We start from the raw sequence: 20,361 nt of genomic DNA, 5'->3' as shown, positions 1-20,361 counted from the left end.
AGGAAAGCCACATGCCTGGAAAAAAGCAACCTGTTAGAAAACATCCCAACACTCAAGATCTCTGCAGTCCATATTAGTAACACAGAGAGAATAAAGATTTCATCAGAAGTCCCTGTCATCTGATTGTTCCATGTTTCAACAAAACACGTGTAATATCACCACCGCCTGCAGCCACATGTCACAGCAATGTGGCTGGGAATAGGGCACATGCACCAACGCTTGAGATAATACCCAGGCAGATACTCAGCAAAGAGCAAAGGAATATCAAGAATTTAAAAGGGGGAGAGGGGAAGGGGGAAATTTAGTGATACTACACTATATGGATCAGTACAGTTCACGACCAGAAACCTGATTAAGTTTAAGAAAAACAAACACTTGTTTAAACAATTTCCTTTCATTAGAATTCAGTCAAAGGCTTCTTTGTTCAGACTCTTCCGAGATGGTTATTTATTCTTCATCCAAAAATACTTGAGTTTCATCAGAGTGCACTGTAGCAAGCTTCAGCTAGCAATAACTTGAGTTTGCACAATAAAATGTTGCCTGTGCTGTAAGGGCAATAAATGTAGATTTTAACAAACATTTCCTTTTCTAAGTGAAATTGTTCATGATACAGCAAGAAGTGTGTGCAGACTGAGAGACGTAGCTGCTGTTTGTATGACTATCATGCACAGCTGAGTTTACATATTTGATATGATCCTGTCTGACTCAAAGGAGATAAATTAAATTAAGGTCTCAGAAAGGAAGTAATTAGACCACAAAACAATGGCAAAGATAAAGCACTAGAGGGAAAACTGTCCTTGAATAAACAGGGAGTGGAGGGAGCTCTTGGTGAAGAAATATGGGTTCCCTTACTCTTAATAGATTTGCAAATCTTAAGATTTCTCAGACTAAAATGAGAAGCCAAGAGGCCACTACATACCTGTCAGTCCTGGTTTTGATGGTGGAAGGGACAAATTGGTTGGGGAAGTATGTCTAGAAATCTATGAGAGAGGTGCTGGGAAGGAGGTCCTCCAGATGGATTCTCACAGTATCACAGTATAACTAAGGTTGGAAGAGACCTTGAGGATCACTGAGTCCAACTTATCAACACAGACCTCATGACTAGACCATGGCACCAAGTGCCACGTCCAATCTCCTCTTGAACACCTTCAGGGACGGTGACTCCACCACCTCCCTGGGCAGCCCATTCCAATGACGAATGACTCACTCGGTGAAGAACTTTCTCCTCACCTCGAGTCTAAACCTCCCCTGGCGCAGCTTGAGACTGTGTCCTCTTGTTCTGGTGCTGGTTGCCTGGGAGAAGAGACCAACCCCTTCCTGGCTACAACCACCTTTCAGGTAGTTGTAGAGGGCAATGAGGTCATCCCTGAGCCTCCTCTTCTTCAGGCTTTAGCTTTTCTCTTGTTTAGCAATGACCTTTGGGGAAATGAATGGTGAGGGGTTTTGCCTGTAATCAGTGGCTACAGAAAAAAGCCTAGTGATGCCATCTGTGTGAAGGTGCCAGGAAATCATGGATTGTGCCCATTAGAGTCGTGGGGCCTAGAGGGTTTAGCCCTCAGCCCTGAGAGAGGTGGGAGAAGTGAAAGAAGTGCTTGGCAAAGTGCTCTGGATGTCAACATAAATTTATTTATTCTGAAATTGAGCAAATTCACAGCCCTGTAATCTGCCATTGTAGTGACTGAGATGACAGATTTTTTAGTATTTCACCTGACCTTTAGTTAAATAAGCAATAATTGCTACAACGAGGAAACACTGGGTCACCTTCCTTTTAAATTATCGAATAGCATAACTTGTTTGGATAATTAGGCTCTACATCTCTTCCTTGCATTAGTTTTACATTGCTTTGAGGTTTTTTTTGCTTCAACAAGGTTGTTTCTGAGTTAGAATCTAACTGAATCTAATAAGCTATTAGCACGAGCAGCTTGCAAACAGTGACAGTGGGATGCTGAAGAAACTCACAATTGTGAGAAGCAATGAGATATTTTCTGAACAAAAGCCTGAAAGCAGCTGTTGTACTGTCTTACTAGGTTCATATGAGCCATGGATCCATTGGATGAAAGGTGGTATCATCGTTGGCACTACGCAAGGGAAGGATCCTCTGTCAAACAATGTATTTAGTCATACTATATCCTTAGAAGTTATTTAAGTTTAAAATATCTTTTAGTCTTCAAAATGAATTAATATTGTAAAATGTCTAACAGTTCCTGTTTCAAGGGGAAATTATGGGTTTCTACATTAGAAATTCATGAATATTAAAAACAAATCAGGTCATGGATGAGATTTCTCTAGGTAGTTGGGAAGGAATAGTTGTGCTGAGGGACAGGGAAGTAGGCACTTCTACATCAATTCTGGACCATGATTTGAAGCTCAGTCAAGAAAATGGCCTTTTAATTTCAGTTGCTGGCTTCACTCCCTGCTGTGAATGAATACTTCATCCACACAACACCACTCAGCCCATTTATAAAATGATGAAAAGTAAATCCTGTTTGAAATGGAGGATTAATATAGTCAAGGGGCTGCACTGAGCAGAGAAGGTGTACACACATCTGTCCTCTTGTTTTGTACTGCAAACCATCACCATGATGTCTGAGAAATGCATCAACTGGATTAAGAATTGCCAGGTCTACGGTAAACTTAATGGAGGTGTTAATCACCTTGCCTTTGGGGATATAAAATACAGTTCATACATGCATCTGCTTGATGTTTGGTAGCTAATTTTAGATTTCTTTGTCTGAAAGGTCTTTTTAAATTTTTTTCTTTTTTTGTGGTTGAACTGGATAATCAAGAAAGCAAGGAGACAAGTTAGTCTTGGAAGAGGGTTAGCAGCATTTTCCAGAGAATTGTCTTCTAGCTTTTACTAACCACCTTTCCAAATGCTTTTCATAGCTAATGTCCTCAGCAGACATGGGTGAACTCTGGGACTAGGAAGCATCTTGCACAGTGATGGATTCATTCTGGGAGACAGCTGACAGTTATTTTCAGAAGGCAAACTTCTTCCTCAGGGTTTCTGCAGGGGAGAGAAGCATTGCTTGCAGATTGCAGAGTCAGCATATCCTCAGGCTGCTCTTCTTAGGCCCGGTTTCCAGATGGCATATCCCTCTCAATGGGGGCTGAGAGAGCTCTCAGTTCATTCCCAGGCCTTTAGTTCCTTCCCTTGGTGAATTTTTTCCACTTTCAAGGGCCATTTATACTTGAATCAATGAAAGTTGAATTCCTTTGGATCCTTAAGCATCTGTGTTCATCCTCCCAAGAGGACTGTTGTTCTGGCAAAAAAGAGATGGAGGTTGGTTATCTGCAGAGTTCTTCAGCCAAGTCCCACCTTCAAAATGTAATATTGTTAATTGAAAGGAAAAGGAAACTTTGAGAGGCAGGGTAAAATGCAAACTGCCTTAACATGGTCTAAAGCCTGTGGAAATGATCTACAGAGAGAGCTGAAAGCCTGAGAATAGTCCTCTAGAAAGTCAAAATGGAGATTTGCCTAGTTGTGGGCAAAGGCGATGCCTGAGCTCCTGTCCCTCTTTGGAGCTCAGAGACCTACCTCTAGGCAGTACATTAATTGCCTCTCCATCCTGGAGCCAGTCCCTGCAGCCCTTTCTGGAGGTGGGTATCCAGCTGTGAGGAGTTTGCTTCTTGTGCTTGTACACTCCCCTTTTTAGTGGGGATGTGTGGCTAGGTGATAAGACACCTGGCAGCATAGAAGTCCCAGTCCTGGGTGGCTTTTCTGCTTGCCACTGGGGCAAACAAACCCTCCTGGGTTTAATTGCTTACACCCCCTCCCAACAAAAGTGGCACTGGAAGTGTGGAAAACAAGGGATGGAAGACAACCACACTATAGTGTCATAACCTGGTTGGGGCTTAGAGCAGGGAAATGTTTGTTCTGCTTTGCCCTGTGATGATGTTCTCCTCCTTATAGACATTAGATCAGCAGCAGAAAGACTCCTGATAGCTAAGAGCTGTTCACATATGGTGCAAAAGGAGTTCATGCTGTAGGGGAACATGTATGAGAGAGAAGAAAAATTCAGGAAGGTCATTAGAATCATGGTATAGTTTGGGTTGGAAGTGGCCTTTAAGCTCATCTATTTCACTCCCCTCCCCTCCTTCCCCCCCCTGCCATGGATAAGGACGTACAACACTGGCCAATACACCTTGTCATCTTTAGGAGAGGATTTTGGGCACCTAGAAGTGTTGTGAGGAAGACTTTGGTGATAGTCACCCCAAAGATAAGGAGCAGCTCCGAAATATGTGGGCATGCAGTGCCTGTAACAGGTAGCTTAAAGGTTCTTGTTTGAAAATCTGTTTCTTTTCATGGTGAGCATTGTCAACTTGTTGGAAGTTAGAAATAAGTATTCAGTGTCATAAATAAGATGGAGATAGATGAAGAAGGTCCTAAAAGATGGAGATGAATGAGTTATGTTCTGGGGAGTGTACGGTGTAAGAGCCAATGGACAGCACATAGATGTGCACAGTCAAAACCGTGGACTAGGAAATGTGCTTTGCAGCAATCTGAGTGAATGACAAAGGCAGAGAGGAGGAGATTGTAGTAACAGAAATGTGCATGTTTGGGACTCTTCCTTTCCCTTTCTCTTATACCTGAATGCTCCTCTGAGCAGGGTGGCACAGACAACAGAAATTGAAGCACAAACCCTTGGAAACTGTATGTGACCTGCTGTTGTTACACAGTGCGGCTGGCACAAATAACAGCTGCAGAGATTCAGAACAGCCTGCTACAGAGAAGAGAGCTTTTAATCTTTAGGTGGGCTTCTGGCAAAGGCTAAATGGATGGGGAGGACACAGCTGAAACCTGGAGAAAATAAGAGATAAAAACAAACCCCCAAACGCAGGAAAAAACAGGAGGAACTAAGTAACAATTAGACTAATGCAAGATTAATTTAAAGTGTTTTAACCATTCATGCTGAGTGATTAACGGCTGTGAGATTTGATGACTGATTATTTACTCAGAAGTGTATTTATGCCTGTCAAGAGCAGAATGACTTGTTAGAAACAGAATCTCACCTTTCCCACCTGTACCTGGTATGAAGCTTGTAAAGCATAATTCAACAGCCTGTATTAATAAAAATTATAACAGTGAATTGTGTCTGAGTTAAACACATGCATGACTGATGCAATATTAATTGGTCAGCAGATTTTGCACATGGAATGATGACTATGTGACTTTATTAGTGTTACAGACCTAATTCCAGGCTGCTGAAAACCTGTATACGCCCTGGGAAGTCTGCGACTCCCTTGCTTTGTTCACTCTTGTGTCATCTGGTGTGAATAAGGACACAAGGTTTGGATATCTACAAATGTATGTCCTTGGAGTAAGAACTGACATTTTTTTTGCCCATTCCAACCAGCCAGTTCCACTCAGTTATATCTTTCAGAAAGATATATGAAGTGACAAAGAGACATTCCTTGGTGTCTGGTATCTGTGGAGGTTTCTGACTGGTTTGTTGACAGTAAGTTCGTGCCTCTCCATGTGCCTCTTAGTTGGCATGAAGTCACACATTGGAGCCTAAATGTATTTTGGAAATGTGAATTCATGATTTATTTATTTTTTTTTTTTGCTCTAAATATTTCCAAAGCATTTTTCATGTTTGCTGGTATCTTGTGCCAGCTTGAAGCCTGAACATGTTTTCCTGCTAACTTTGGCTCTCTTTGAAATGCTCATAACTTCTTAAACAAATTCCATTGACTTTGAGAGCTTTCATTTTTGATCCTAGCTCAAAGGTGGATTTGTTTAAAAGTGTGAGAACAATGTTTCCAGTCACACTTCAGAGCTAGATGAATTGGGAGAAATGCACCTCTTGTAGTTTAACCCCATCTGGCAGCTAAGCCCCACACAACTGCTCACTCACTTCCTACTCTGATGGGATGGGATAGAGAATTGGAAGGGTATAAGTAAGAAAATTCACTGTCTGAGATAAAGATGTTTAAATAGGTAAAGAAAAACCACTGTAATTCTGAATGTCTCCTCCCCGTTTCCTTCCTATTCCTACTGCTTTGTATGCTGAGCATCATACGGAATAACACTTTGGTTAGTTGGGTTCAGCTTTCCCAGCATGTCCCTTCCCAACTTCTTGTGCATTCCCAGTCTATTCTCTAGTTTGGTGTGGTGGGTTAGTGGTTTAAGGAACAGAAAAAGCTTACACTCTGTGTAGGCACTGCTCAGCAGCAGCTGAAACATCCAAGTGCTGGGTTCTGCATATTGGCCACAACAACCCCATGCAGTGCTACAGGCTGGGATCAGAGTGGCTGGAGAGCAGCCAGGTAGAGAGGGACCTGGGGGTACTGGTCGATGGTAGGCTGAGCATGAGCCTGCAGTGTGCCCAGGCAGCCAAGAGGGCCAATGGCATCCTGGCCTGCATCAGGAACAGTGTGGGCAGCAGGAGCAGGGAGGTCATTCTGCCCCTGTACACTGCACTGGTTAGGCCACACCTCAAGTACTGTGTCCAGTTCTGGGCCCCTCAGTTTAGGAAGGATGTTGACTTGCTGGAACGAGTCCAGAGAAGGGCAACGAAGTTGGTGAGGGGTTTGGAACACAAGCCCTAGGAGGAGAGACTGAAGGAGCTGGGGTTGCTTAGCCTGGAGAGGAGAAGACTCAGGGGTGACCTTATTGCTGTCTACAACTACCTGAAGGGAGTTTGTAGACAGGTGGATGTTGGTCTCTTCTCTCAGGCAACCAGCACCAGAACAAGAGGACACAGTCTCAGGCCAGGGGAGGTTTAGGCTGGATGTTAGGAAGAAGTTCTATACAGAGAGGGTGATTGCCCATTGGAATGGGCTGCCCAGGGAGGTGGTGGAGTCGCCATCATTGGAGGTGTTCAGAAGGAGACTTGATGGGGTGCTTGGTGCCATGGGTTAGCTGTTTAGGTGGGTTGGATTGGTTGATGGGTTGGACGCGATGATCTTGAAGGTCTCTTCCAACCTGGTTTATTATTCTGTTCTAATTATTCTATCCTTGTATATCCAAAACAGAGAACCATAGTAGCTACTATGAAGAAAATTAACTCTATCCCAGTCAAAACCAGCATAGTAGATTTTTCCTTATGCTTAATTTGAAGGCCAAGATTTCATAATGAAAAATGTTGGAAGATAGGAGGCTAATGGAAAGCATTAACTCAGCAGGAAGGTTCTTCTCTCTTATGGTCCTGTTGAAAATACACAAATGTCTTTCTGACTGGAGGAAATAATTATTTGCATCAAATATGTTGTTATTTTAAAGTCCCACCAAAACAGAGAGTAACATGCTAATGCAGTAATATACAAGCTGAAGTGTAACTATGTGGATGTAGCAATAAATCAGGGTGAAAAGACCAGGATGGGATGCCTCTCATGATGCATCCCCAATACAATTTGGAGTTAAATTTCAAGGACATTGCTCAGGAGAGTGTGAAATGTCAGAAGACACATAATTGATATGGACCTGAGCAGTTCTAGATTTTAAGCTTAGACACAAATTAGGAATTGTATAGGAACATCTGTGCCTGTATTTGTGTTGCATTTGGAATGGGAATGTTCTGTAAATTTTATTCCAAATCCAGCTCTTGAGACATCACCAGATCACAGATGATAAGACCCATGAGAATGTATACATTCATCTGGAAATAATCTTCTAACCTCTTAAGTTTGTGATGCTAATCACATCACCGATTACTTTCCCAGCAGCTTTTACTTATTGTGCTCAGTATCTATGAAGCAATAATACACTTGCAATTTGTGACAAGAGATTGGATTTATTGACCCACATAAAGCTGAGGTAATGATAAAAAGAGGTAGGTTTGACGACTGTTTCATGATGTGTCATAAATGAAGGCATTGTTCCAGTGAAGCAGACAACAGATAGGAGTGAATGCTATAAAATCATAACCCTTGCTTTGGTGCTCTTTTTTTTTAATCTTTTTTTTTTTCTTTTTTTCCTTGTGGGGGAAGCTAAGCACTGAGTAGCTTCAAAGTCTGTGCTGGAGATTGCCTTCTTCCCAAGCACATGGTCCACACAGCTCAAAATTGATGCACTCATTGTAAGTCAGGATTTTTTATTTATTTATTTGTTTATTTTTATTAGGGATCTTCTAGCCTCATCCCTACAAACTTTGTTGGCAGTTGTACTTTAAAAAGTATACAGCATCAAAGTGTTAAATCAGTATCATTTGTGATGAGCAGCACAGCAGAGGAGAGGGTGATGTTACTAGGATGCCCTGTGTCCATCAGTGCTAAGGCTGCATTTAGTACCATTTATTTTAGACTTCATCTAATAGCTACCTTTCATTCTAAATACCTTGAATTAATTAGATGTATTGCTCAGGAAAGAATGAGTCACTGCGTGTGACTTGTATGTGTGACTTGGCTGCATAAAATTTCGGAAATCTATAGCACTGTAGGTTAGAAGCCAGTTGGTTAGAAAACATTCTCTCAAATGCAGCTCACTTTTCATACTGATGTCTTCTTAGCTCAGGAAACAAAAACAAGGAATCTACAAAGATAAATGTGTTATCATTGTCCTTTGAAATAAGTTTATAAACTCATGTTTTAAAAGGATTTTCATTCCCATTTCTGCTTCACCACCACACACAAAAAGTCAATGGGCAATGGTGAAACATAGAATAATGAGAAAACAACCCACATGTGATTGTGCAGTATTGCACTTTAACCCTACTATTCCTACAGTTAGACATGTATTTATTTTTCATGAGGGATTTTCTGTCTTTTAACATGAATCACTACTTAAGACATTAACATTCTGCCTGTTACTGTCGGGAGTATTTGCATTGTTAACCTCCATGCTCTAGAGCAGGACAGTGCTGCAGTGACATATTAAAAAACATAAATTCCATCTGCAGTGGTTATTAGGGGTTTAAAACTATGGAAACATTCTGGTCTTCCAGCTCTTTCATGTCTTTATCACCTCTAGAAACCATTTAGAGATACATTTTTAAGAGACCTAGATGTCTGAACATACCCAGGAGGATGTTTGAAAGTGCTTTGATGCTTAGTTACTGTAGGAAGCTGCTTGCACCATAAGGTATCTAATAATCTTTAGAATTCTGGTCCTTGACTACTAAATGGGTATTTTAAAAAAATTATACTTCCATGCCATAGGAAAAGAGAGATTTGCAACTGAAAGCCTGTTCAGTATCTTTTTTGATGATCTGGATGAGGGGATTGAGTCTGTCATCAGTAAATTTGCAGATGACACCAAGCTGGGGGCAGGTGTTGATCTGTTAGAGGGTAGGAAAGCTCTGCAGAGGGACCTTGATAGGCTGGACAGATGGGCAGAGTCCAACATGATGACATCAGCAAGTCCAAGTGCCAGGTGGTGCACACTGGTCACAACAACCCTATGCAGTGCTACAGGCTGGCATCAAGAGTGGCTGGAAAGCAGCCAGGCAGAGAGGGACCTAGAGGTAGTGGTGGAGAGTAGGCTGAACATGAGCCAGTAATGTGCCCAGCTAGCCAAGAAGGCCAATGGCATCCTGGCCTGTATCAGGAATAATGTGGCCAGCAGGAGCAGGGAGGTCATTCTGCCCCTGTACTCAGCACTGGTTAAGCCACACCTTGAGTACTGTGTCCAGTTCTGAGCCCCTCAATTTAAGAACGATATTGAGACTCTTGAACATTTCCAGAGAAGGGCAACAAGGCTGGTGAGAGGCCTAAAGCACAAGCCCTGTGAGGAGAGGCTGAGGGAGCTGGGATTATTTAGCAGGGAGGAGAGTCAGGGGAGACCTTACTGCTGTCTACAACTACCTGAAGGGAGGTTGTAGCCAGGTGGGGGTTGGTTTCTTCTCCCAAACAACCAGCACCAGAACAAGAGGATGCAGTCTCAAGCTGTGCCAGGGGAAGTTTAGGCTGGAGGTGAGGAGAAAGTTCTTCACAGAAAGAGTTGTTGGCCATTGGGATGTGCTGCCCAGGAAGGTGTTGGAGTCACCATCACTGGAGCTGTTCAAGACGGGACTGGACATGGCACTTGAAGCCATGGTTTAGTTAGTCATGAGGTGTTGGGTGACAGATTGGACCTGATGATCTCTGAGATTTTTTCCAACCGCATTGATGCTATGATTCTATAAAAGTATTTTTTACTGGGCAAGTGGCTATAAGTGTAGATCTGGCTTCTCATTTAAACTCTTCTGTTACTGGTCTCTGTTCATTCTGGGGACATTTGTGAATCCAGATTTCTCTCTCCTAAAAATAGAAAGCTATACACAGGGTCCCTGTGCTCCACAGTAACACAAGTAGCTGGAGTAAATGAACTTAAGCACCATTAATTTTTAATTAGACTCTGGTTATCATATCCTTTGTAAAACTGGGGAGATTAACTTTCTCAAACTTATTCTCACCTGGTTAAAAACCAATTAGCTGTTATACACAACCAAATGCATCCTTATTAGCATGAAATTCTGCTAATTATAGTGTTCTGGTTAAGTGACTTCACTGCCACTTGGTGTGTCAAGTTCAGCTCTACTTTGGACTCTGTAGTGATGCTGCCAAGTTGAATTCAGCCTAGTGAGAACCCCAGCAGTGTTGCCTGATAAAAGATTCCAAGACCCGACCCAGCTCAATTATGCCATGATTAATTCTGCCAGTTGCTGGGAGTTTTCTTTCTCTTCCATCCCTCTACTTCTTTCCTGATGACCAAATGCAAAGCAAGCCCAATAACAGTGGAAGTAGAAGATGCATTTTTGTATCTAGTACCTGGGAAGACTGAAAATAAAAGAAGCTTGAACATCAGTAGTCTTCACTTAAGCTTTAAAATGACAGGTTACAGAGGACTGAAGCCATATTTCCTCTATCATTACCAGCTATGTAGAGAGCTGACTCCAGTAGTCCTACTGCTCTCATGCATGTGTCAGGAAAAGTGAATCTGCCTTTGAGTTTGTCTTTCTCCGTGCTCTAACTGAGGACAGTAACTCATAATGAACACAGAGGGGTTTGGTTGTCCTCTGAGCTCAATCCCCCACTGTGCAGAGCTTTCCCACTTATTTTTTTATGGTGTAGGGTGTATATGACTCACCCGAGGGCTATTGGCACTTCCCACAGGCAACTGGGGGAGCAGTCTCCTGTGTAGGAGTGTCCTAATACAGTGATGATGAAACATGGAAACCTGCCTAGCCTCTTACTTATCCTTCTGTCTTTCTCAATAAACAAAATAAACTGGCTTCCCTGTAGTTTCATAGAAAGGAGAGGGGTTTCTGGTATGTTGCTGCTGATGAGTTTGTTATATGACTTACCTCAGCAGAACAAGCCTTTGAGTCAGACCACTCCTGAGATGCCAGCTGGGGACTGCCCAGAGAGCTATGCTCCAGCATCCTGATCTGCAGGGCCTCACAGCTTTCTGGGCACATGGCTCCAGGGCCAGCCACGTGGGCAGGTTGCAGGCAAACACAGCTGATGCACAGTGGCCCTAATGACACAAGTGCATCAAGACTTCAGCGAGACTCAAAAGCACACATGCTAGAAGCAGAGTGATTATTATTGCACCTCTTTATGCCCATAGGATCTCTCACTGCTTTTGGAGAGTATTTGTTGTTCTTCACTGTAGGAGACAACTGCAATTGGGCAAACATAAACTGTTGATCTATTATGGCACCAAGGAACTGTAATGGACTTTAAATATTGCATGCATGTTTAAGCTGATGGGACTCTTGTTGAGGCTTGTGTTTTTCTAGACTGTCCAGCAATGATATATGGTAGTCTGATCTGCAGAGCTGCGCTTGTGACAGACTCATCAACCTCAATGGGGAGAAAAAAATGCCCATTTGCTTTTCCACTTCCCTTGCAGAGAAGATGCAGTTTTGAAGACTAAACTTCTTTGGATATGATTGTTGTGCATATCCCTGCTTCACGCTGTGAGACAAAGAGTATTTTTGATTACATCATTGTTCTCTGAGTACACAAATAATCTTCACCTTTGTACTGTTATGTGCCCTTATCATCATGGCTCCACCTCATCCATATACACTAGCTGTTGGGGTAACCCAATAACTAAAGATCCTGTATAAGCCACAGCTGGAAGTCCCAGTTCTGTCACATCTCCTGTGTGATAGCTATGTTCATTTCCCATATGGTGGAATGAAATACTTACTTTTGTTACTTCTTTCAATACAATGATGAACTAAAAAGTCATTTTTGTGTAACTCACCTGTACAAGTGTGTGGGTGGTATGACATTCACCCTTTGTTACTATGTATTCACACCAATGAAGGATATAATAGACAAGATCCCTCTGCCTGTGTCAAATGAGTGTTTCATGGATGGCAGAGCTTTCTTTGCAGAAGTGTAGTGTCTGCTGCCAGGTTTCAGATACGACTGAACATATGAAGCTGTGGTTTAGTTAGTCATGAGGTGTTATGTATTAGGTGATAGGCTGGACTTGGTGATCTCTGAGGTGATCTCAACCTGGTTGATTCTATGATGTGTGTACATACTGTGCTCACCTGAGAACCAAGAGGCTACAGAAAGAGTATTACACAAGTTATTCATGTCTTCATTCACTGTAAAAAAATAAGAGCTTCTCATTCAGTGAGGTAAGGTATGGGGATAGTTGCACTGCATGCAGCCAGCTCACCCTTCCAAAAGTGTTAATCTTCCTCTTTAGGGCAAAGCTTTTCAAGGTGTTTGCAAGTAAAGCCTCTCTTTTTGTTCATCTGCTGTTGCATGAAACCCCTTCAGAGCAACCAACTGCAGTCCAGAAGCTGCTCACCACCTTTAACTGCATGTAGCTTCTCACGTCTCCCAGGCAAGGGAGTGGGAATCAGCTATAATTACTGGCTGCACATGTAAATCCACACTCCTCCACACTGGGAAGACAGGGCTGCTGCCAACAACTGAAAGATGGTTCACCGTTTTTGGCTGAGATAACTCACTGGAGTCACTACTTTTATCTTTTTTCACCTTTAATGATTAATTCATCATTAATATTTGTTTTGATGTGTTTCAAATTAAACAGTCTGGAGATTTTTGCTGAAGCTTTGCAAGCCTTTTTGAACACTGGAAATTGGGATCCACCACTTGGAAGCCATTATTCTGATGGCTTGGTCTGCTTCTTGTGGAAATCAGGGATGGCACTGACACAGGGATATTCCTGTTGCCTTAAATAGGGTGCAGAGCATACTGTAGGAATCCAAGCATTTCATAAGGTTATTTTTAGTCCTGGTCTTCCCTCTAGAGCTGTGAGATACTTTAATAGAAGACCCAGAACTTTAATTTTTTTTCTCTTGGAAGGCTGCTGAGCAGCATTCACACTCAGGCCCTTGAGACTAACATGTCAGCATGTAATTCCATATATGCAATCTAGGAATTCCTTATTTTTATTCTCAAAGTGCCTCTGTTCATTTATTGCATTTGTGTGGGATTACAAAGTTCCACCCGTGCCTAGTGAAAGCCAGTGCTTCTGTGCCAGAGATGTTCAGCTTTGTCTGAGCTCTGTTGTGATCCAGATACAAAGCAGAACAGGACACAACTTCAGTATGTCACGGGGAAGCAACAAGCCTGTGGGCTCATACATTGCATTGTTTGATGGACCCAGCAGCATGCCCAGCATAACAGCTGGAGTCAGCTATTGTTTTAGAAAGGGTCTGGATGCTGTACTCCAGCAGCATTGTGTTCTGATGGCAACATGCCTGATGGCTAGAAAATACCTTCAGGAGGAGAGTACCCATGTTCAGAGCCAGAAGAGGTTCATACATCTCCATCCCCTTCCCAGGAGGGAACCAAGCTATTTTTTTAAGAGGAGCAAACAGTTCTCCCTTCTTCAAGCTGCACTAGTGTGCAGAGGTGCAAGAAGGCATGCCAACGTACAGACTGCAGATGTCCCTGTCAGTGAAGGAGCCAGGCCAGGATCTAGAGAAATTAGAAATGAAGAGAAGGATTACACTGCTAGGGAGTATAACATGAGGTAGGCCATGGATCAGAACTTGTAAAGTGTGTATGGTTAGGTTTTGTCATATCCAGTTGGTGTTACAGCTGCTTAACTACAAAGCTCAGGTTTCCAGCTGTGAAATGTCTCCAACTTGGCATGGTCACCATGAAATCTCATGAGAATACTTTATGAATGTGGGTCCTAAGGCTGGCATTCATGATAGAAGGTATGCAGTGCTGGGGAAGAAAGGCTGTTGAAATTGTTGGAAAGGTTTCTGGGTCTTCACACCTGAGTGACAAGAGATCATAGAGGTGATAGGTAGGATCTGAAAGATGAAATGGAGAGAGCTTAAATTTGGAGACCACATGTGACCTCAAAGTTAATTCCTTTGCCTTTCAGCCACGGAGATTTAGCTCAGGCAATCAACATATGAGCACTGAACTATCTGGCTTTGAGCTGGAATTAGTTCTCCCTTGTCCAGTCATCATCACAAGCAAGCCAAGATGAGCAATGTGTGTGGGAACAAAAGGTATCAGAGGAGGTCAAAATTGTCATCTGACTATGAGACCAGGCTACTGCCATTTCTGTCTTTCTGTTCATAAAGACTTCTATTTAATTTCTAATGCAAGGGAATATTCAAAAATAAATCCAGTAAACCAGCTCACTGCAATAAGCAAATGAAGCATAAAACTTGTAAAACAACCAAGCAGTCTGAGTGCAGTAAGAGAGAAAAAGCATATGTTTTGGCTTTGTAAGCTCTGTAGATCCACCTTTGATAAGGACAACTGGCATCTACCTGGTTTTGTTCACACCTCTTTGCTGTGTCTAGTTGAGGTTTTGCTAACTTTCACATTATTCTCACATGTCTTTGTGAGTGAGAGGGATACTGCTGATTTGACATGGTGGAGACCAAAGCTCCTCTCTCTCACCACTGCAGTACCATGTACTTGTTGGATGCAGCAGGGGGGAACAGTGTGTGGAAGTAGTAGAAATTAATCTCAGTGCCATTAAGCCTTCTGCCTTATTTCTGAAGCTGTTTCCAAAGATGTCCATGTCAGGAGAGAGTGGTTTACTTGGTAATATGAATCTGGTAGCCTTTTGTTGACCATGGGCTCTTGAACTATTGAATGATACTAATCCATCCCCATGTTGGCATGAGCATTTTTGAATGCATGCTCTTCCAACCAGGAACTTCACTTTGGTGTGCAAAAGAAAATAAAATCAACCAACCCCCAGCTTTACTGCAAGCAAACCCATCCTGTGCAGTTCCTGCTTGCTTCTTATGAACTGTTTGGAGACACTTCTTGTGTCTGCTTGGAGCCATTGGTCAGTGCTGTCAGTAGACTATTTGCTGAGTATGAAACTGTAATATAAAAGGCATTCCTATTGAGTGGGCTGAAATCATCAGGGACACAAAAAGTTTCAATCTGAGATATAAAATCTCACAAGGTAGCTCCTTATTTGAGAAGGAAAGGTCTGCTATAAAGTCACCTTTTACAAGATATATTAGAGAGTGGATGGATGAGAAAGACCTGATAAATACCAACTGTGCAAAAAAAGAATAAAACCCAGCTTGAACTGGAGCTCACATTTCTTCTTTTCACACCAAAAGTCCATGTGGGAGGGAAGCCTGGAGGGTAGTGAAGTGTCATCCTGAACTCTGTTCATACAGACATCACTGAGGCTATATGGGGATTATCTGTCTGTAAAATAGCCATCCTGGAGGATGTTTAGAAGCTACAGGATAAGAAAGAGAGGTGGTAGAGATAAGGTACTTCACATCATACATGTCCACTTGATTTTCAAAGGTCTGACTTCTAAGAGGTAAGACACTAAAATCCCTTGGGCAGTGTCAGTCGGCAGCCCTTTCCAGGATAGCCATCAGCATCCTTCCCTGTACCAAGCCTTGCCATCTCACCCTGTTCCCTTCTTAGCAGACTAGTCACATTTTTGCCTTGGGAACAGGCTGGTTTCTTCCCGTGAGTTCTCACATCATTACCAACTGTGTGAAGATGCGTGACTATTCTAATACCTGTTGAAATTTTGGACTCTCTTCAAGTGAGAAAGACAGCTGAGCAGAGGTAAGTCTCTGGTGTCCTCCCTAGCAGAAGCTGTGATTTAAGCACTTCCTTTGGTCATCGAGCGTAGTAACCCCCAAACCGCTGCTAAACTTTCTGCAGCGTACATGTGGAAATAATAGAACATCTATTCTCAAAGACATTTGGTTACTCAAAGCTACAAATCCTTACAGACTCAGACTTTGTTAGTTCTGCCTTTCACAGAATTATATGTGTTTTCTTGTGGCATTTTATCTGTGACACGTGCTATTCATGGAGGTGCAGCATTAAATGTCATGTCTTGCAAATGTAGCACTCTGACTCAGAAAGAGTTGTTACGGAGGGAACCTGCCCTACTTAAATGGCTCTCATGTTTGCCAAAGGGTTTTGTACAGAATTCTGCTAACTGATCCTAGTTTTCGCTGTTGAATATGATAGATGTGAATAGAAGAGGTATATTTGATGGTTGCGCTTGATGATCTTAGAGATCTTTTCCAACCGTGATGATTCTATGATTCTGTAAGTGGTTCAGCTGTAGTTTATAACAGCTGGGGTATTTAACATGCTCCCCTAGCATCAGCAGTCAAAACAACAGCAAAACCTGGGTCCTCTGCTTTTATCTGTCGGAGTGTTACCCCTCTAATTAACTGCGGCAATACGCATCAAATTTACTTTTCAGCTTTTTGGCCTCTGGCGTGGTCAGGAGCCACCAGAGATGTACAGGAAGCTCAGTCACTAAAGGATTTAGTTTCCCTTATTGAACATCAACTTCCACACTTTAATGCTTTGCTTGTTAAAAGCAATCTCCAGCCAAAGTCCATGGAATATAGTGATTTTTTAATTTTTTCCCCCGAAATGTTAAAGTGAGTTTTCCTATTAGGCCTAGCTGTGGATCTGTGGGGCTTGTCCCCTTCTGGTGGTAGCAAGTAGGACATGGTGAGTCTGTGCTGGCCAGTGATGAGGGTGGATTTTAGCATCACTGGAGTCCCACATCACTTACTTTTCCCTTTTCCAGCACCTTAGCACAATTTTAGTGTGATAGAAACTGCCATGTAGGGCCAAATGCCACTCCTGGTCAAGTTGAGTCTTGTTTCAAGGACAGGTTTCAGCTCCTGCTGCACAGTTTCTGTGTTTCAGCAGTGCTGAATGTTGTAGCAGTGAGGGGAAAATGACAGTTCCCCTATCAATGCTCTTGTGTAACAACTTCACAGCAAGCAAAAGGAACCACTCTGTGCTTGGGGCTCTGCAGCAGATCAAACACTCTCCTGTCAGCCCTTGTTTGCACAGCTGCCATGCTTGGAACAGTCACCTGAAACCCTTGGTTGCCCAATTCATTTGCTTGGCAAGCAGTTTTCTCTTATGTTAAAATACTGCTCAGGTGCAACATTGCCTCCCTTTGTGTGTGTTGTTGACACCTTTATAAGAGCACATGGGCTAAATCATAGAGCTGAAATGCTGGAGGAGGATCGTGATATTTTTGCATGGTTGCATCTGTGGTAATGCATCCAGACTGATGCTGCTCTGAAAATAATGAATCCATTCTTCCTTTTTGTAGTTTCTTACCAGGGTTAATAACTCTTCATGGAGTTTTGTATGCTTACATTTCCCTGATTCTCACTTCTAGAACTCTTTTCCTCTTCTTTGTCCCTTAGATTGCAGCATCTCATGGGTCTTGTAAGGTAAAGAGACCTAAGTAAATTGGCTGAAGTCTCTCTTTATTTGTCTTTTTATTTCTCGACATTTTCTTTCTGTCAGACTCCCTCAAAACATTCCTGAAAATGAATGAAGGAGCAGTGGCCAGGGGTGGCATCTGCCCTTCATGTCACATGGAGGGATTTCACCTCAGGGTGTGAGAGAGGTGAGCAGCGCATGGGATTCACCAGGAAGAACACCAGGGGAAACAGAAAGTGTGGTGAAGAGGAAGTTAAAAGGGTGGCAAGAGAGAGTTCCTTAGCTGGTTGTTTCCTGGTTCATAACAATTTATGTAATCTGATCTAATTTGCTTTAGCCAAGCCCATTTTTTGATGTTTACTTTCAGGGCCTTTTTTCTTTCTTTAGAAACAGTTAACTGGGACCTGCTCTCACCTCAGACCATGTCCATGTTCCCTCTGCTACAAGCTTAGTGTTGCACCATCACAAATTGCAACAACATCAATGTGTTGCTTTATGCAGAATTAATTGAGGACAGGTTTGTCTGTTGCAGCATGGGAGACAGGGTGGGAATTAGGGAGGCTTTTCTGCACACTGCTCCCCTTTTTGTAAAATGAGAGCAGCACCTTTTAAAAACATTAATCCTGGCAAGTCTTGAGGAGATCAGATAGTCTGGAGAGTATTTCTGATAAGCGAGAGCACTGGCATGGCTGTGTGGAGGCATTTGGAGGCTTAGCAGAATGAATCCTCTGAACCTTTGAGATTCACTCGGTGCTTCTAGAGAGGGATAAAAGTGGAGTTAATTAAGCCATTCCCAAATCCCTCCTGATCTGTGACCATCAAGCAGCTGACGCTTGCACAGTGCTTTCCTCAGCTCTCCATGTACCCAAGCACCCATGCAAGCCAGAAGTGTCTGTCTCTTACCTTTGGTCTGGCATCTGCTCGATGAGAACAAACTTATTCCAGTCCTTGTTGGTCTTTGTGGTATTGACAAAATGTTGTGATGCTGCTGCACTGATTTCCCAAACCCCAGGGTGTTCTTGTAAGGAGCACTGTTCAGCCTTGGAGGGTTACTTACTGTGCTATCAGGGCTGTAGGTGATGGCTTGCTCACGCCTTTGAGTGAGGAAAGGAGTGGGTGGCTGATGCTGGCTGCAGTGACCTCTGCTGGGAAGGCCACAGCTGCTCTGGTCCAGCTAAGCAACACAACCCACAACTTGATCTAAACCATACCTGGGTTTTGTGGTTGTTTTTTCGTTTTGTTTTCTGCACACCCCCCCCACCCCCCCACCCCCCAGTTTCTAATTCCATTTTCCTTTAAACGGCTTTTCATTTGAAAGTCCATCTGAGCAGAGAAATGCTGTGCGGGACCAGCTGCTTCATTTGTAAGCTGGTGTTGTGCACTTTACCGGGAATATTAAGAACTGCATAATGCCATGATTAAGACCTTGCTGGCCTTGAGGAGGATGAGAGAAAGTGGGGGGAAAATGCTTCCTTCCTGCCCCAGTAAGCCCCTTGAGTGCAGCAGCCATCAGTGTTTGAGGTGGCTGGTGTGTGTATCACCTCCCAAAGGGACCTCTTCTTCCAAACACCCCCAGAATCTTTTGTATTTGGGAAGTGATTCAGTTTCTTCTGCTACCTTCTTCCAGATTACACTTTATATTTGCTCTCTGCCTGTATCCCTCTTGCTCACATCCTATATCTGTTTTCAAAGGGTGGTAAACTGGCTAAAGACAGAAGTACTCCACAGTGTAAGGACTAAATCCATTCCTCTTCAGGGCTGAGCATGTTTATTTGCCTTCAGAGAGTGCAATGGTGCAGTGCCCATTTGGTTTGCAAATCAGATAGAAGAGAGGGTCTTGCGGCAACCCTCAGTGTGCAGCGTTGCATGTCTGATGAGCTCTTTTCTGGCCTCTGCCTCTCCAGCTGTTTGTCTTTGTGTCACCGGCAGCTGTCTCAGAGGGGGCTAAGTTGGTTTGGAGAACCTCTGAGTCTCTGAAAAATAAAAATGCAAACCATTAATATGTGCACAGTAAAAGCTGTATGACAGACTACATTGGAGACTTTAAACAAATAATTCTATAGTAGATGATTTGTATTGAAACTGCCTTATTGATCATGAAGTACACAAATGGTCATGTAAATGTATGTGTGCACAAAGGAAAATGTATAAATGCATGTAATAATTGCCATTTAAAGTTACTATTTGCTTAAAATGTCATTTGGGACCCTTGTGTACTTTCAGCTCCAACAAAAAGGCAAAACTGCCCTTGCCCTGACTGTAACCTTAAGGCACCTGGCACTAGACTTGCACAGCAAAATCAAAGATGTGCTTTGTGAAACCAAGTGGGCAACATATTTTTTTTCCTGATGTCCACATTAAGAACTTAATTTGTGGTGCAGTCTACCTGGAAATTTTGTCAAAAGATCATGGGGTTTTCCAGATATTTATGCAAATGAGGAACCTACTCATGTATTTGTATTTCTAACATCCTATAGTGCATTATATTTACATTGCTGATCTTAAATGTCCTGTTTGTGAAGGTCTTTATATGAATGGAGCTTTTAATGACTGATTGTGGGCATAAATTCAGGTCAGTCATAATCTTTCCACTGAATTCAAAGAAAATCGGATTAGTCTGCCTTTGTACGGGAAAGATCCTGTCAGGCACAGGGGACCTTCTGCTCTGAGCATCTTCACACAGATGTTAGGGCACTCAGGAACTTTGAGGATGAGGTCCTGATGCACAGTCAAGCATCTTAATGAAGCTACTGGAACCTTGAAACATGAAGAGAGTTT

General features: G+C 42.7%; 1 protein-coding gene and 1 long non-coding RNA gene across 3 annotated transcripts in view; one reads left to right on the top strand and one right to left on the bottom strand.

Annotated features, from left to right (window-relative positions):
* The window catches only part of CAMK1D (calcium/calmodulin dependent protein kinase ID), a 242,389-nt gene that overhangs the window by 119,039 nt on the left and 102,989 nt on the right, over positions 1–20,361 (top strand). The window lies entirely within an intron of this gene.
* LOC137454330 (uncharacterized) lies at positions 1,399–18,665 on the bottom strand. The gene is made up of 3 exons (XR_010990585.1): positions 18,487–18,665; positions 11,226–11,398; positions 1,399–3,263 (listed from the first exon to the last, which is right to left on the bottom strand). It is a non-coding gene; the product is annotated as an uncharacterized lncRNA (long non-coding RNA).

Source organism: Melanerpes formicivorus, unplaced genomic scaffold, assembly GCF_026170545.1.
Source record: "Melanerpes formicivorus ecotype bairdi unplaced genomic scaffold, bMelFor1.0.p_v2 SCAF_3, whole genome shotgun sequence".
NCBI classification, from domain to species: Eukaryota; Metazoa; Chordata; class Aves; order Piciformes; family Picidae; genus Melanerpes; species Melanerpes formicivorus.
The sequence above is the reverse complement of the archived record's forward strand: the minus strand, read 5'-3'. Positions and strand labels throughout refer to the sequence as shown.